Source organism: Gorilla gorilla, chromosome 16 (assembly GCF_029281585.2).
Source record: "Gorilla gorilla gorilla isolate KB3781 chromosome 16, NHGRI_mGorGor1-v2.1_pri, whole genome shotgun sequence".
NCBI classification, from domain to species: domain Eukaryota; kingdom Metazoa; phylum Chordata; class Mammalia; order Primates; family Hominidae; genus Gorilla; species Gorilla gorilla.
In genome coordinates this window covers 53,554,297-53,572,532 of record NC_073240.2, presented here as the reverse complement: position 1 = coordinate 53,572,532, position 18,236 = coordinate 53,554,297, and the positions used below count along the sequence as shown (strand labels likewise).

At 49.5% G+C, this 18,236-nt stretch overlaps 3 long non-coding RNA genes across 3 annotated transcripts; 1 reads left to right on the top strand and 2 right to left on the bottom strand.

Annotated features, from left to right (window-relative positions):
* The first annotated feature begins 4,339 nt into the window (after positions 1-4,339).
* LOC134756393 (uncharacterized) lies at positions 4,340-9,109 on the top strand. The gene is made up of 3 exons (XR_008671796.2): positions 4,340-4,751; positions 4,944-5,032; positions 8,321-9,109. It is a non-coding gene; the product is annotated as an uncharacterized lncRNA (long non-coding RNA).
* Positions 8,969-10,426, bottom strand: LOC134757248 (uncharacterized). The gene is made up of 2 exons (XR_010130989.1): positions 9,629-10,426; positions 8,969-9,234 (listed from the first exon to the last, which is right to left on the bottom strand). It is a non-coding gene; the product is annotated as an uncharacterized lncRNA (long non-coding RNA).
* A 2,091-nt stretch (positions 10,427-12,517) lies between these two features.
* Positions 12,518-18,015, bottom strand: LOC129526970 (uncharacterized). The gene is made up of 2 exons (XR_008671800.2): positions 16,572-18,015; positions 12,518-14,916 (listed from the first exon to the last, which is right to left on the bottom strand). It is a non-coding gene; the product is annotated as an uncharacterized lncRNA (long non-coding RNA).
* Positions 18,016-18,236: the final 221 nt, after the last annotated feature.

Below are 18,236 nucleotides of genomic sequence, written 5' to 3'. Positions count from 1 at the left end.
GAGCATGAAAGAGAGGGTGGCTATCCAAGGACAGTCTCTGCTGTCTGTCAGCTCACACCTCCTGCCACTCCCTGCTACTTAGGAAATAGTTCCAGCCAATTTCTTGCCCTTTTCCCATTATTTTTTCTATCTAGGCCTTTCCACCACTAACCAAAAAGGAAAAGAAAAATTTGATTTCCACCAAAAATCAAAATATGTGATTTTACTAGGATTATTTATCTAGATAAATCTCTCTCTTATCAGTATTAATGTGTATATTACATTAAGTGGTATTTATTTTGTACTGGCAAACAAAAAGAATAACTCAGAGTTTCTACTCTCTCTATAACCAGCAACATCCCACAAGTTAAGTCCATTTTTCTCAGATAGAGAAATATTCTCAGAATAAACTGGCTTATCATTCCAATGTTTTACATTTAAATTGTCTGAAGCTTCTTTTCCTTTTTTCAGCTATTTAATGTTCAGCATCTGCAGATTCTAGTTCCAGAGTTAGATCAGCCTGGAGAGCTTCTAATTTCTTGAACTCTCAGTTCTGACCTGATTCCTACCCCTAGGGAAATATAATGCAGCTTCTGGAATCTTTCTAAACCACACAAGGACTGTTGTGGAAGGACATTTCAGTCATCAGAGTTTATGACTCAGAGCTTTTGAGCATCTAAGTTCCAGTATCTGTTTTTAAACTGTCTCTTGATCAGAGTTTAGGTCTTCTAGTTTCTCCCTATTTTACATTATAGAAACTAAATCAAAGGATTAATAAGACAAACAAGGCTTGCAAATATAAAGTGCTATTGCAATGTTAGATTATGATAACAGCGTATTTTAAGGATGACAAGAATAAATATAAGGGGAGAGAAGGATTCATGAATTTGGGGCAGTCATTTAGGAATTGACCTAATATTTATTTCTACTATATGCCAAGCAATTTCACATACATTCTCCCATTCAATCTTTAACTCTGTGGCATAGACATTATCTCCATTTTAAAAGAGAAAACTGAAGTTCTGAGGGGTTAAATCCCTTGCCCAAGAGTCCCCCTGCTAGTGGGTGCCATAGGATTTGAACTTAGGTCCTTTGACTCCTGGTTCAAAATTCTTTTCACTGCATAACTTTTGCAGAAAAGACTAGCACAGTCCCTGGTTAGAAATTTGTTATCCATTATCTATGACCCACTTCTAGGGCTTACTAAAATAAATAGTTTTATTCTACTACAACCTCAAAAGTGTCTCAAAAAATGAAATTGAGAGGCTCCCCCCCTTCTTAGAATGGTTTCACTTAAGCAAGAACCAAGAAAGGTAGAATTTGTAGAGATGTGTAACGGCTCCCAGGATCCTTTACAAACAGGAATAAACCCCTACCTAATGCAGACTACTCAATGCTCCCTCCTTTTGGACTAAATGGGGCCCTTTTACCGAGGAAGCGCTAATATGGCATCAGGCTATTAATGGGAAAAGCATTTACTTTAGATTAAGAAGAGTGTAAAGCAGTGTGGAGGGGGGGGCTCTATGACTGGCTATTAGGGATGTTAATTAAATATTCATAATGTCTAAATTAGCATAGCGAAAGCTCAATTCATCAATTCGTTCTGGTCTGTTGGTAAGGGGGAAAAAATAACTCCAAATGCCCCTGAAGAAAGACACTATGTGGGTCAGTAAGAAGATGACTGAACAATTTATTATGATTGTGGTAAACTTTTTATTTCATTTTATTTAAAGGTACTTGTTGCAGCACCTTACCTTAAAGACCATTTACCACAGTCAATATACTGGAGGGCCACGCATTATTCATTGTTATCCAGTGAAAAATTTTCTAAGGGGCTTCAATGCTGAATGCCTGATTGATTAATTGATTGCTTGATAGTTACTTCCAAAAAGTAAGGACTAGATTTAATGTTGAGAACCAGGCGCTGGAAGCTAGAAGCTCTGAGTTCTTCCTCTATTGCTAACTAGCCTGCTGAAGGACTTAGATTTCCAAGCCTTAAAATGATATCTTGCTAATATAGCTGTTTTTATGCTTCCTGGTTAATAATTAAGAGGACTAGTTGGATCTTCCACTGAAAACTGCTAAGTGTGCGGCTGCTTCTCCTCAGATTGGCGTGGAAAAGCCAAGCATATTAATACCTAAATGCCCACAGCCTGTGGGCATTATGTACATGCTTAATGAATGTACTTTATGAATTCCATTAGTTACAATTACTTTTACCTCATTTTATTATAGGAACGTCTCAAAAGGGAAAAGCCAACTGTCTAACTTATTTTCAACTGTAAATGAGACTGGCTGCAATGGAGACTTCATCACCAGCACATAAATGGAGTTGTCTATAGCTAGCAGAGTCTCATCACCACTCACACACATTTGGGTAAACACAGTTATGGGAGAAAAGTCTGGAATATTTACAGACTCTCCACACTGGCCCAGCAGTTTCACGGTCATATTTAATAAATGCACTCCTTTCCCCAAAACTAAAAATATTAAAATAAAACTTTCTGAGGACTTTTCGTTTGTTTTGGCTATAATTAACATTCTTCTATTTTGTAGGTATTTTGTCTGCTATTCCTATGAAGAAGTGAGCACAAAAAACATTTTGAACCTTCTTCATATGGGTGCATCTAAGTTCCCTCTCTTACTTTCCCCCTTTGGACAATCTGGCCTTCTCTAGAGGGAGGGCTGGCGTGAAAGGGTTAAAGGTTCTCTGGTCAAAATAGCCCAACAGAAGGAGCTGGGCCCAGAGCTGAAATCTAAGTGCTAATGACCGTTGCCCTTCACCCTGCTGCTGTCCACTGGCCGGACCTGCGGCAGGGTGGGGCCCCGGACTGGGAGAGGGCACAATGTTCTGCATTTAACATTTGAACTTCTCCTATCCGAGGCAGCAGGCCGTTTTGTCCTGGGGTCGCTGACCCTGGCTCCCCCATCAGCTGCCCTGAAACCTTAATTGAATGACAGATGGTCATTTTCGGGGGCGCCAGAAGCTGCGGGCGGCCAGCGGCGCGGGGGCTGCGGCCCCAGGCCCCGGCAGTCCTGCCCGGACTCTGCCAGCAAGGGGCGGGCGGCAGAGGTAGCAGGCGGCTTGCGGAGCTGGCCCAGCCCGCGGGCGCGACGGGGTCTGCGGGCGTCGGGCGAACGCGTGGCAACAAGCACCTGGAGGAAACCCCGGCGTTAAGAGGCCGCGCGGATGTTAGATCACCAAATCCTAGCGTCTCTGCCAATTCCCAGACCGAGGGCCAGACGCAGACTAGGCCCGAGCTAGGCCACCCGGGAGCCTGGCCCGGCCTCCGGCCCTGGAAGGCGGCAGAAAGGAGACAAAACCTCTGTCTTTCTAGGCCGAAGGCCTGAGTTCCAGCATCCTGGGTCCCCACGCGTCGGGGTCTGGGGCCAAGACCGCCCACGGTCAGCGCCCAAGCCCAAGACGCCCATCCCGGACCTGGCCTTCCCGCCAGGGCCCGCGCGCAGGTCGGGAAAAGGTTAAATCCCGCGTGCTGCCTACCCTACGCGCCCAGCGGCGCCTTCTCTCCAGCGCCATGCCGGGCCGGAACCCACGTGGGCCTCCACATCCCGGCGGGCCGCCAGGTGGGCCCTGGCTACTGGCCATCCCGCCACCACCTCGCTGCCCGGAGCTTTCTGAGCTCTGGGGTAAAAGATGGGCGCCCCAAAAGGCCCCCGGAGGCACCGCAGCCCAACCGTTCTGCCTCAGCAGCCTGCCGGCGCCCTAGTGTCCTATTTCTTTAAAATAAAAGCTGCGAGCCCTACAATTACTGGGATTACAGTGAGCGGGTATTGATCCGCAGCCGGCATTGTAGGATCAAGCGGGCGGGCGGAGGCAGACATCGCCGCCCCAACCCCCCGCCGCCGCCGCCGCCGCCTCGTCCGGCAAAGCGAAAAAAAAAATCTAAATGTTTGATTTCAAACGCACCATCAACACCTGCTGCAAAAGAACGACACCCCCCACCAACCCCGCCCTTCCGCACCTCCTCCCCTCTCAGCCCGTGGGCCTCCCAGGCCCTAGCCAGCTATGCCACCACCTTCAGCCTTTTATTTTCTTTTTTTATTTTCTTTTTTTTTTAATTACTGAGGGAAAATATACACATAAGCAAAAAAAAAAAAAAAAAAGCCTCCCCTGCAGGCGCGAGCGGGGGTGGCGAGGAGGCCGAAGAAGGCGGTAATGCAACCCTAATGCATAGATAGCTGACATCAACTTCCGTCAGGCAGCTCCTGGAGATCGAACCTTTCGATTGTAACTGGGACAATTTGCATAGTGATTCCCTTTCAGAGCTTTCCCGGGTCCATAACAAGCCCAGGCAGCTATTCAAATGCAAGTTGCATCCCCAAATGCGAGGCTGGCCTGACCAAAAAGAGCCACTCGGCGCCCGGAAGAGGCGAGACTCGCGCTCGGGTTCTCAATCCTTCTCTTTTCTCCTTTCTTTTTCCCTTTCTCCTCTCCGGTTCCTGATTTAGCTGGGAGCTGTTTATTTATGGCTGCAAATGTGTGTGTTCAAGAGAGAGAGGGAATTGATCTTTGCCTGGACTTAAAGATGGAGCCGAAGAAGCTGGAGGGAATTTGGGCTTGTGCGTCTGGCCCAGACCCTGTGCGCCGAGCCCGAGGTCTATCCTCCCCGCACCTCTCACCTCGCGACCTTGCAGGAATCCGCGGGCCCGGATGCTGCCCAGCTGACCCTCCTGCCCCGGGCCCGGCTGCAGAGAAAGTCTTCGGGCAGGAGACCATCCTGTTCCTGTCTTTAAAATGAGCACAATAAAAGGTATCACCTGCGAAGTGTGCTGATTACTTTTTTTTTTTTTTACCTGTGCACGGGGCGTGTTGTGGGGGTGCGGGGTGGCTCACAGGTTCGGGGGGAGGGAGGAATTAGGGGGCTTGAAATTCAGTTCCCTGTTTCCCTATTTATCTCTCATTTGAAATTATGCAGATTGACTCTCCTTTCCTTCCCTCCTAGGAGGCAAATCCTCGAACGCGAACCTGATCTCATGTCACAGAAGCAACTTGCCATGAAATCCGCTAATGCGCTGCGACTCGCCCACCAGGGTAAGCCAGTCTCACAAGCGTATGGGGGGGGGGGGGTGGTGAGGGGGAAGAAGTAGGGGGCGGTAGGCCGGGGCAAGGGCTCCGGGGGCCTGGCCACGCTCGTCCACCGCTGAGCTTGTGGCCATGCAAACAGGGTGGAAGCCAGGGGCGGAGGGCAGCGGCCGCGTCACGGCCCGGGAGCCGAGCGGGGGCGCCCCCCTCCCAGCCTGCCAGTCCCGCCACGGCAGCTAACAGTTCCTCCCCGTGAGTTTAAAGTAACAAATGAGAGAGGGGCCCCCGAGCAGGGTGTAATAACACGGGCGTGCCCCGAGCTAGTGGCAACTACGCGAGCACGCGTCTGCGGTTTGTGCGCGTTTCTCCCGCCAGGCAGCGTGCGGCGGCCGAACTGCACCTGGGTTTGTGAGCCTTGTAGAAATGGAGCCCACCGGATTCCCTCACCCGGAGAAATGCCCAAACTGAAACTTGACTACACTTCCCTGGGCTGGTTCACGGTTTCATAATCTCGCAGGTTTGCTGGCTGTGTCACCAAATCCAAGCCAAACCTGCTATAAACATGATCACAGGCCACTGACCTTGCAGCACTGACCGATAACTCGGTGGCAAAATCAGCTCATCTGGTCAGAGGTTATTAAAGCAGCGGCTGAATTCGTGTTTGTTTTTTTGAAGTGGTCAGAAAAACGTAGTCTTCTTAAACCTACAAAAACAGTCAAACACATTTTCAAATGTGCTTTACTTGTATTGGTTGGAGTGCTGGAAGCTGTCTGGCGGTGAGCTTTTTCGTTGCGTGTGGTTTATGCAGAGCACCCGGGATGTTTTTCTCGTCTTTTACGTCTTGGTATCTTTTAAAAATGTAGAATGTGTCTCTGATTGTTTCACAGTATGTTCCTTAACAACCAGATATGTAAGAAAACGTTTGGGATTGAGTGGTGAGAAAAGCAGACTGGAAAGTACAAATAAACCCAATCCAAATTGAAAACAAATTAAACAGATGAAATGATTATGAAAGAAGATAGGGGAATTAACTTGTCTGGAAAAATCGAGTTTAGGGTCTGAACTTTACAGATTCAATGGCAACACAGAACAAATCCAAAGGAATTAAATCTATTCTTTTGCCCTCCTAGGCATCTGGGTCAGATGCACATTTTGAGGCATTTCAACAGACAGATCAGCTCTGGGACACTTGCACACTTTTTTGGTAAACTGCAACCTATTACGTGACCTTTAATCCTGGTGGAAAACAATTTAAAATGTATTCCTGGCTTTAGGAAACAAAAGAAAAATTTTAAACCCTGGCAGTTAAATTGTTACTGGTCTCTACAGGGTTAATTTAATGTAAATAATCTACTCTCCTGAGGGAAAAGGTGGAGGCCTGGCATTCTGGAAGGGCCAGTCAGGTGGTGACAAAACTGTGTGCCTTGGGGTTTTGAGGGGTGTGTTGGGTGGCTCTGAACCTGGCTTTGGGTTTGTTACATCTCTCGCTCTCTTAAAACAGTAACTCAAGATGTAAGTAAAAGTGTTTTCATTTTTTATTGATCCTGCTAACATCTTTCATTATCCAGCATGTAGCCACAGCAAATTATTGCTCATTTGATACTGAGAATTCTATTGACCATCGCTTTCGTTGGAGAGAGAATTCTAACTACTCAGCTGCTCTGTCATCAGTCAGAGCTAAGGCTGAGGACTTTCCACCACTAAAACCAAAATAAATTGAGCCTTCTGCCTCCAGAAATTGATAGAGATGTGTTCATTACATTGGGCCACATGAGCATGCATAGAAATCTGCTTTTTACTCTCCCAGCCTTGCCCCCACTCAGGCAATAGGTCGGCCCCTTTGGAACAGAACTGTCTATTTGAAGGGCTGGGCATTCGTTTGCTTTTCCTGTATCCCTTCTGGCAACTTCTTTCCAGCTGTGGCCAGGTTGGGGCAATGAAATGATGCAATGGGAGACTCCTCCTCAGTCCTGTGGTCAAAGCCACTTTGACTTGCTTAAGCTTATAGAAATCATTAAAATCTCAAAAACAAAAACAAACAAACAAAAAACCTCCTAAAATGTCCAGATAGGTCACTTTATGGTCTGGATATAATTTCCTAAATTAAACTGCTCCACCCCCATCAAGACCCCACATAATCAAAGAGCGGCTAAGTTGGGAAGCGAAGGTTAAGCTCTGGGGTATGCGCCTGTTCTCTCTGGAAATGGGCGTCCAGCGGGAATGATAGGCCTGGGCGACTTGTGCACTCACACCAGCCCAAGCGGAAAGGAAGTCTGGGCCTAGAGAAGGCCTGACCTTTGACCCTTGGCCTGGCAGCTCCGGGGTGCTAGAGTCTGCAGAGGGAGGCGGATTGGGAGACGAGGCTAGACAGGGGCCCGCAGGGCAATAGGAAAGGCTGGGTTTGTTCCCCAGGAAGCTAGTGGAGGAATCTACCTTGACGCAGAAAGGAGCTGGAGCTGCCCCACAGCAGGGGCCACCCGACGCCCGACCCTCTGGCTGCCTTCACCATCCCAGAGGCGGGCAGGTCAGGCCTGTCTGTCGGGATCCACGCTCCCTTGCCACCTCCCTTCCAGCATCTGGGGAAAAGACGCCCTGACTCATGGGTGTTCTGGCACCGCACGACGCGGGGCGAAGAGAGACTAAAGTCGAGCCTAACAGCAGGTGGCTGCTGAGCTGGCGGGTCTTGGGCCACTGCTAGTCCAGCGTTGGCGTCCAGCGGGGCCTGTCACCTTTACAAGTAACAAGGGACCATGTCCGCTTCTCCTTAAGCCCTGGACCCCAAGGGGAGGCCAGGACGACCTTGCGGGAGCCATGCCCCCTGGGGATTCTATGGAGGAGATTGTTTGGTTGGGTTTCATTTGCATCAATACCAGGAGATGAACCCTCTGGGTTTGGTTTCAGAACAAACGGAGGACCAATTAACGCCTGTACAAATTAGTCCCTGGCGTGTGCAACCCGCCAAACAACGCCAGTTCCAAATCGGAAGGCACGTTTAGGGACTCTCAGGGACCCGGCTTGGTAGTTATTTTTCCAATGGTGCTGTTAAGTGTGAGTGAAGCTATTTGCACTCTCGCGGGCCTCAATCCAAGACCCCTGGCGCGATGGGGAGCCACTTTGTTCCGGAGGAAGGCAGCGGATGAATAGGAGCCCTGGCTGCGCACATGGACCCTAACCCAAGAGCAGCAGCAGCAGCGGAAAGACGCGGGTAGTCTGATTCGGCTTGGGGAACGGAAGGGGAGTGTAAGATGAGATACACACTGGATTTTTTTAGTTCTTCCTTTTTTGTTTTTAACGTAGATAAATAACTCCATCGTCCGTGTAATCAGCCCGTTCCCAATGAAGTCGTTTTCCTAGAATGCGCTCTCCGCCTGCCACACTTGAGGAATCCAGCCCACAGAGGTTTCGGAAACCCAGTTTGAGTGATTCCAGCCTAGACTGAAACCCTGCGAGCCTCCCAGGAAAGAGAGCCCGGCCCGGGCCAAGCAGTCGGTCACACACACACACACACACACACACACACACACACACACACACACGGACTGCGTAGCTCTTCGCAGGATCGAAGGCTGGATGCGGATCTGGGAGGCGGTGGCTAAGCGAACCAGGAAGACTGTGACGGAAACCAATACAGCAGTGTCATCTTGAAAGTTATTTGGAAGAACAGGACCTGGAGTCTGGGTTTGAATCAAAAAATTATGAGCAAGGGATAGATCACCCTGTATTTCTCTGGAACGAGGCAGAACTGAGACCTGCCCAGCTGAACCAGCGTGGCCACATATTGGGGATTAGGAAATTGTTCTCAGACACTGTAGCACACACATCCTCTGACAGCGAGCTCACTCCTGCGCAGTGGGCTTCTGGCTCTGCCACTGCACTCCACAAACGCCCTACAGGCCTCCTCCAGGTTTTGCCAGGCAAATGAAACGAGCACAACTCGATAGTAAATTATTTTGTTCAGCCTTCTCTCTTTTTATGAAAATAAGAGGCAACACTTTGTCATTTTTAATCACATAAGCAGACAATAAATCTAATTTTGATATTGATTTTTTTCCAGAATCCAGTGATTTTTTGTAGTGGCTGTTGTGTTTCCTTTCTGAAGAAGGGCTGTTTTCTTTTAGACTGTGTGGCAACGGGGCTGCGTCTATGCAGGCTGGTGCTTATCTGAAACACGTTGTGGACTTTGAATCCAGATAGCTGACAAGGGATTTTTCCTGGGTGGCAGGAAGTTTGGGTTTTGTCTGAGACAGTGATTTGAATGGGCCGCCCCGGTGCCCTAGACTAGATTTAAGGCTCTGACGGTGCTTTTAGGGGTTACAGCATTTGAGATTGACAGGTTCAAGTTTTTCTCCAAATAAAATCAAATAAATAGAAATAAAAACAACCGCCAAATCTTGCTGATGTCAGGGGCCCAGATGGCACCGTGGGAATATTACTTAGCAAGAGGAATGCAACTTCCACGGATGTCAGAATTGTACCACGCTCAGGAAAGGGGCACGACTGTGCACAGGGTATGGACTGAAGCCTAACTGAGAAACATCAGGAAAGGCCAGTTACAGCGAAAGGGCCCCAGAAGCTTAGGTACCGCCTCTGCATCCTGAGGCTCACCTGGCACTCTCCTTTCTTTCTCCTTTTTTTTTCGGAAACAGGATTAGTTTGTCATGCCAAATGGACTGGCACCCTTCATATAAAAGTCTGGAGGTGCAGAGACCTGCACCAGGCTCCCCTGTAGAGAAGGAGGGAGGGGATGAGAGAAGAAAGCTAGGGAGAAGGAAAGAATAAGACAGGGGTGGAGAAAAAGAAAAAAGGGGGGGAGGGAGAAGAAAAGAAAGGAGTGATAGAGAAGGAAGAAAAGAATGGAGGGAGGGAACCAATGAGAGAGAAGGGAGGGAGTAAAAGGGAGAGAGAGAAAGGAAGACGGGAGGGAGAGAAGGAAGAAAAACAGATCTTAAAAGACCTAATAAAAAACACAAAATTACCCGGTCTTTTCTAGGAAATTGTAATTGCCCTGGTGGACCACCCGGGCCTTTGCCTGCAGTACCAGACGGCCTCTCCTCCCTTCTGAGGCACTGAGCAAATGACAGCCCCGGTGTAAATTAAAAACCCCTCAACTTTCCGCACCAATCAGAAAGACTGGACTCAGGGCACCCCCGACCACACCGCCAGGCCGGGACACCACCGGCTACCCTAGCATTGCTGCATCGCCCCATCCCACCGCGGCCAGGGGTCGCCCCTCTCCCTCACTCAGCTTCGCCTCCAAGGGCCCAGGACCCTAGCTAGGGGGAGGTGACCTGGCGGTTCTACCCCCAGCAGTGGGGGATGGGAACTCGGGCCTGAGATTGACCCTCGGGCTCTGAACTTTCCCGCGGCCCTCCAGGGTCAGGATTTAACCTTTCGCTCCCCCACCCCCTCTGTTTCTCCTCCTCCCTCTCAGTGGCCCTTGACTAGGGGAAAACCGAGAGTGGGTCGATATTTGGGGCCAGTGGGTAAGTGGGGGCGGCGCCTGTGCCGAATTACAGGAGAATTGGGCCCAGACCTGAGCGCTCACTCTCCTCTAGCCCGGGAACAGCTAGCCTAGAATGTCCCGCGCTTGCTGGGAGCCTTATGCCAAGGCCCAATTAAACCCCGGGCCTGGTAAAGAACCCACGGAGGCACGGGGGACGGGGGAGGAGGGTGAGCGCCTTTTCCAGTTTTCCTACCGTGTTTAGAACGGTTTCTCTTCATATAAAGCCTTCCCTCTCCTGCTCAGGCACCAGCCACCCGTTTGCATTTTGGGGATCCCGAAAGCCTTGGCCAGATGGGCAGGAGGCCACAGTGCAGAGCCCGACCTGGGCCCCCGACAAGACAGCAGAATTTGAGCGGGTGCCAAGAGAACCAGTGAAGAAGGTGAACCCAAATCCCAGACCGCTGGGCACCACTAACCCGGCTTTCTGTCCCCGCCTGGACAGCAGGGACCAACTCTGTCCCTGCCCCATTCCACCAACTTCCCAAAGCTTCTGCGAGCAGCGCCCTAGAGGGCTCTTCCGGCGGGGACGGAGGAAGAGGGGCGGCAAGCCGGAGGCTGCCTAGGCAAGCGGAGCGCCCCCCGCCCCCCAGCTCTCCGTGGCTTGGGGTTTTCGCGGTCTCCCCAGCTGGAGCCGGGGCTGCCAGGAGCCGAGAGCGTTAGGTTCAAATGCATCAAGGCTCTGAAGTCATTTATCCGGTTTCATAAATAATTTTCTTATTACACTTAAGCCCGATTCCTGCCCCCTTCCCGTTTTTATTGCGGGGTTTCAGCGGCTAAGAAGTTTCTAAGTCGGGTGGGCCGTTGTTTTCCTTTTTCCATCATTAACATCATTAATATAAGCTATCAATAACCCTGTCGTTGGGAGCCGAGTTTCACGGTATTGATCCACGCAGCTATTCATCTCTGCCATGCAAGACACGGAATAATTTTCGCATTACAGTAGCTTGGATTTGCTTTTAATTCATATTTAAAGCTGCAACCGGCTCAGTGGAGCGCTCTGCGAAAGACTAGAGGCGCCTAATTAATAATAAGTTAGAAACGAAGGAAGGCACCAGCGAATAAATAATTAATACAGACATCTATGTCTCTTTGAATATTGCTCCTTTAAAAATTTAGACTTAGCAGGACCATACTGTAAGTCTGCAATTTATATTGCGGGGATGATTTAAGAAAGCTATTTTTTTCCTTGAAATACAATACTAAATTATTCACGGTGTTTTGCAAACCTAAGTTCCTTCATTAGCCACTCTTTCCGGTTTGTTCCTTCCAGGTGGAAAACACCAAATTTTAAAAATAATCAAAATAAGAATCATAAACTCAACAACTGCCAGCTGAGATTAGCTGCAGGTGGCAGCTACGTGAGAGCAGAGCGTGGGGTCTCTTGCCCTAGGGAGGTGCTGGTGGCTGTCACACAAGGGAGATTGTTAGGGAAGGAAAACAACAAAAGCATAAGTCATTGGCCAGTGACTTTGGGCATTTGCTGGTGCTGGAAGGGATGAAGTTTGAGGTAAACTCGAGGTCTTTAAATGGCCCAATTGAAAGGAGGCTGGCATTTGAAGGGTCCCAGATTCCACTCACGGCTGAAAAAAAAAATGAAAGAGAGAGAGAGAGAAAGGAAGGAAGGAAGGAAGGAAGGAAAGAAGGAAGGAAGGAAAGAAAAGAAAAGAAAAAAGAAAAGAAAGAAAAGGAAAGAAAGAAAGACAGAAAGAAAGAAAGAAAGAAAGGGAAAGAAAGAAAGACAAAGAGAAAGAAAACAATCAGGAGTTTTAGATAAGGGCTGTTGACAGCCAGCCAGGATTGGATTTTAGACTAGCCAGGGACTGCCAGTAGACTAAAGGTGAATAACAAAATTCAAGGAGGTAGGAGTGACTGAAAATCGGAGGAGGTTTTTGTGTGAGAGAGACCAGGATTTGTTTGCAATGTTGTTAGCAATATTGATTTTTTTTGTTACTCAGATTAATGTATGTTAAACAGGAAAATACAGGCATTAGTCAAGTACATTATAATCATCTATTGTTGAGAGTGAAGTTTCTCAGGTGGTTGATGGAGACCAGGGACTGCGAGGCAGTTCTGGGGGCGTATAAACATTCCAGGCTCAATTTGAGGCAGCCAGAGCCCCAAATGTGGAAAGGAAGACGCAGCTTTACCTCCAGCTCATCCCCCTCTCCCCCTTTTAGAATTACAGCCTCTTATTTAACCAACCCACTACCCGGGTGCATCAGCCTCCAACCTCATCCTCCCTGCTGAGCTAAATGATTAGCGGAATTAAGGAGTGGAGGTGTTCTTGGCCACTCGGGTGGCCCAAACTTCCTCACCCCGCCGGTCCATCTGCCCCGCAGCCCCACCTCGAGGTCTCTTGGCCCTGGTAAGCATCCTTCCAACCCTGTGGAGCCTCGATTCAGGGCTGGTGGGGCTCCTGAAACCCAGCGTTGGTGGCATGAGGGCCAGGCATGGCGCACAACCAGACTGTCTACACATACACAGGCGTCCACACCTGTTAGGCCTGAAAAAGACACCAGGTGAGGAGGGAGGTGCAGGAGCAGCAATTCAGAAGCGCCTGGAGAACCTCCTAGCTGCACCCCTGGACCTTGGGAGATAACCTGGCCCAGAGAAGCATGCATCAGAGAGTGCAGTCACCACACAACAGTCAGCTGGGAAGCCTCCCACGAATTCCCCCCACAACATCCTCCCTCCCGCCGTTAGACCCAATTCCCCGCCCTGCAAACGGGTTTTAGGGACCAAGGCTATACTCTCAGCTTTTCCTCTCAACCCCCGTCCTGCGCCCTGGGTCACTGCATTTACCGGGAGAGACTCAGGCAGACCCCGCCCGCAGGTAAAAGTCTTTTCCAAGCTCCACAGAAGCCAAAGAGCTCGCATAGGACCCCTCGGGTCTTGGGCTGGTTCAGGAACGGGTAAGAGAGTGAGGGTCCAGGGAAAAGACAACTGGGCGCTTGGCGAGTCCCTAATTCTACACCCAGATGGCTCTCAGGCCAAAAGGCAGGTGCGCTCGCCCAGAATCCTGGGTGTCCCACAATCAGAAGCCGTTTCTCGTGCCAGCCACGGGGGTAAAGAACGGGGGGATGAGGAGACCGAGACTCGGGAGGCTGACAGGGCTGGAAGGGCAAGAAAACAAGGTAAAGTGTGGAAAAGTGCGAAGGGGAAGGAGGGTTGAAGAGGGAGGCAAAGAGGAGATTAGGCCTGGAGAAAGCAAAAGCCCCGACCTGGCCTAGCAGGCCCCAGAGGGAGCCGAAGGCAACGGGTGGGGAGCCCGGAACACCGGCGTTTCATTTTTAAATCTTCTACGTGTCTGCGGGTCAAATAAAGACAAGGGCAGTAACGATTATTCTGTTAAATCTACGGTACTTGACTGCGCAAACACTAATTGATTAGACACCAAAATGATTTGTTTAAAGAGTTTTCCTTCCCAAGTGCAGCTGCTGCTCTTGGGCCGGGGTCGGCATTACCCGGCATTAGCTAAGTGGGCCGCGAGCTCGGCCGCCCAGTCCTCAGTCGCCCTCGGGTAGGGTGGCTGGTCCAAGCCCCGTGGATCAGAGGCTCCCGGCTGGACAGCCACCCTCCGCTTCCGCCCTTCCCTGTCCCTCCAGGGCGAGAGAATGGTGCGCCTAAAGATCGTCCTGGGCCGACTTTGCCCTCCGTCCGCCCCTTCTGGGTTTTCCTCATTTCGGGTCGCTTGGAACTACATCCGTCGGTGCAAGAGTTCTCTCGTCCTTCCCCTTGTCCTCTCCAGCCCCTAAACTTGGCATCTCTACCCCAGCGTGGGGCTAATGGAATGCAGGGCCCCAGCGGGGGAGGCACCAGAAGAGGAGCATTAACCGCCACCCCAAATCCGGACAATTCAACGCCCTCGCGGCTTGAGCTGGTGTCTTTTGTAGACTATTTCAATGATATAAAGTTATGTCCAAGAAAGAAATCCCACTGAACTGTTGGCTAGACGAGGCCAACTCCTCCGGAATTGGGCTGGCCGCGGCCAGCGAGGGGTCCTGCTGCAGAAGAACACCCCAGGAGCCTGGAACCCCTCCCTCAGCCCTACGGCATCAGTATACCCTTTCTCCCTTCAGCGCTCTTGGCTTGAAGCCGTGAAAAAGCCCTCGCGGAAGTAGGCGACCGCCAAAACGGATTCCAACCCAGGAGAAGCCGCCTGTAGTTTACCCGAGGACCCAGGAGAGCAAGCGTGTTCTTTTTTCCCCAGCGCAGGAAGTAACCAGAGATACGAGCGGAGTGGTCTGGTGTCCTTGCATGGCCGCCCAGGCAGCCCTCGGCAACTCCCAGAACGTGGAGTTAGTTGCGGATGGCACCAGCTGACAGCCCTTTGACAGAGCATCTTCTCTTTGGGATATGGAAGGGCAAGAAGTAGATAAAACAGAGGAAACTGCAAAAAAAAAAAAAAAAAAAAAGCCCAATTTAAAAATATTTTCTTGGGCAAAAACTGTAATTTGAGAAAGAAAAATGTTACCGAACATATGAATAAAATGATACGCTAAACAGAGTATCAAAGATTGAAGCAAGGGGCTACCATAATTAGTTACCACTTCCTTGGTCCCCAGAGAGTGGAGAGAAGTCATTGAGTGATTTTTTTTAATGGTTTTCAATAGTGAGTCACCAGGCCACCCCATTCTGAATTTCTTGGTGTTCTACTCTAAGCCTGCAGCAATTTTCTGAATAAAATTTCTCTAGAAGTGGAACAGGATAGCTTGCCAGGAAGCACCCAGGACCAAGTCCTTCACTCTCCAGCTATCTAGTGCTCTACTGTAGCCAGATACCAAAGAAATGGTTCCTCCCCACAAGTTTAATGTTAGACTAGCTACAGGCATCAGAAATGCCAGTGAGTATGCCCTGGGGCTCTAGCCAAGGAGCCAGCCTCCCCCTGGATCCGTGGGTGGAGGAATTTGCCCTGACACCCAGGATCTCGCTCTTTGTGAGTCCAAAAAATGGGAAGTAGACATTTCATGGTTCAGAGGAGCTAGAAACATTTCTTTGGAATGGTCCTGAGAACTGGGACTGGGCCATATGTTACGCCTCTACTACTCACAAAAATAATTAAAGCATTAATTCTGAAACCAATGGAAGGTTTTCAGAGAAGCTCATGTGGCCAGTATTTGGAGGAATGGTTTTATTCTCTTTGCGCTTTTTCTTTGCTGAACCTGGTAGGGCTGCGTGGTAAGCTCTAGCCTACCTAGCAAAAGAAGGATTGCCCTTGTCCATCTCATATCCCAGGTTCTTCTCCTGACATTTACAAAATAAACATCCTAAGTTCCTTGTTTTCACTCTGAAAATATTGTCAGCAACAAGCATCCAGTCATAGTCTTATTTCCTTTTTTCTTACATATATACATTATGTAATTTTCTGCTAGTGATTGACACTATTTTTTTCTTTAAATTTCCTGCAGCTACTCAAAATCTAAGCAGCTAAAAATAAGTCCTCCTCCTCAATCACACACATTGACCTACACCTACCAAGTTTCCGGGGACTCCTCTGTGGACTCTAATTCCTTCAATCCCCATAGTGTACCTAATGGGTGCCAGGCTCTGTTCTGGGCACTGGAAGGGGGAAAGAAGGAGAGGGACAAAACGACAGAAAGTAGTCCCAGCCTTCCAGCAGTTAACAATCTCTCTAGTGCCCCTCCTCCCTCCACACATGCAAATTCACCTTAACTAGGCCTAAGAAGAGCATTCTTCCTACCCGTCACTTCCTTAGTAAGAAGAAAAATTTTGAGAGGTCAAATAAGAACACAGTAATATGTTGTTTCTGACTGAGAAACCACTGCAACTCAGTCAATTAGGGGAGAACAATGGTTAGATAAATGGTGTGAATAGCCAAGAAAGATTAGGGAGATTTGCAAACCAAAGCAAATCCTGCACATACAATTTTTTTAATGTTTTAGAAAAAAATCAAAAATTACTGAGCAAGCCCAACACATATGGTGCTTCTCCAGGTCTTTTCGTTGGCTCCTTCTTTAGGGACCAACACAGAGCCAGCCCCCCTTTTCATAAATGCCCTTGGGGGAGAGGGGAAGTTGAGCTCACCTGATGCCAGCCTTCTTCAGGTGGACTCCAGAGGCTCAGCTGAGTGCCTCTCATGAAGGAGGGTTTCCAAGATCAAGTTCCTAATTAGCTACACAAAGAGAAAACCATGAACAATTTGTGCACTTGGTGGTATTTACTTCTTTCTTTCTTTTAACAAACTGCCTTTTGGGAAGATAGTTGTCATAAGGGCAAATCAATCACTTCAGCGGGATTAAAATATTGGGGCGGGGGTGGGGGGACAACTGTTTAGCTGAAAGACTGCCTGCTACTTTAACCCATTGTTTGGTCTCATGCTGTAGGAAATGAGAACGGAAACAATTAAAAACCAAAGATGCAGCTTTCCACCAACGTACTGTAATATACTAGGCAGGAAATATATGTTTTGTGCTTGTGTGTATGCATGTATGTATAGGTAGATATAGATACAAGTTTAAAGAGTTAATCGTGTTTTCTGAGTTCCTTTACATCAGTGTATTTTCCCCAAAATATCTTTTCTTCTCTGGGGGTTCCTAAATTCCTAACTGTTCATTATGCAAGTAGACATGAAATCCATTGAGATGAATTATTTGCAGGGCCTCCATATGCATTGTTTGGACGGGATGGGAGTGCCTCTGGTGATAAAACCAGCTAGATTAACCAGTCCCAGGACATGGCCGCCTTCAAGGAAGTCACGTTGACTGTATCCACTGAACTTGACCTACCTGGATTAGGATGTTGCCCTGGTGGTAGCAGGGACCTGGGCAAAGAGATAGGCCTACTCATGCCTGGGCCGGTGGGGACTTTTTCCAAAGGGTTGGCCAGCCCAAACTTTTGCCTTGGAAACCCAACTACCACCACTACCACAGCCTTGGCCTCTCTAAGGGCTTGGGAGCATTTGCAATGGAAACACCACGGGTGGGCTGCAGTTCGGTGCCCCAGCAAGCAAACCTACAGTCTGAGTCTGGCCCAGCACAGGCTACACACACTTTATTCCATATCTGAGTCCAGATACCCCGGCTCTGAGAGGCTATTCTCATTGTAACCACCGCTTGCCTGGGGCTGAGGCTTGGCGCTGACCCGGCCATAACTGCCACGGGCTGGACAATGGGCACATCTGTCCTTTCTCTGAGGGATGAAAGCACCTAAGCGGACACGGCTCTGCCTTTTGTTGCGGATTTTTTTTCTTTCTTTTGTAAATGAAAGAAAGCCGCGGCATGTGGCGGCCGGGTGTACGTCTCAAAGTGGGGGCCTCCGCACACGTCCCCACCAGGCCCAAAGACCAGGTTCGATTCCGGATTGGAGCGTGACTGTGGGAAGGGCGAAATTACTCCCGAAGCTGAATTGATTTTCAAATCTGGAGGCTTCTCTCGGGGACGCCGGGAAAAGGGCGTCCCTACGGGCCAAGCGGAGACCCGCGCGCCGGCGTCCACCCTGCCTGCGTCAGTACTTCTGGAAAGCAACTGCCTCCGGGTGCTTTAGCAGGAGGGCGTTGGGAGTAACCGCAGGGACGGCCCGAGCCTCCACGACCCCACCAGCACCCGGAAGTTAACATGGGTACCCTCCAGGGCACTCCCTCCGCTCTCCCTCGCCCCCCTCCACAGGCCGAGTCATTGGCGAAGCGGACGCACAGCCTTAATTATGAGCTGAGCAGGAGAAGGAGCCAGGCGGCGGGGGACAGTGAGGTAT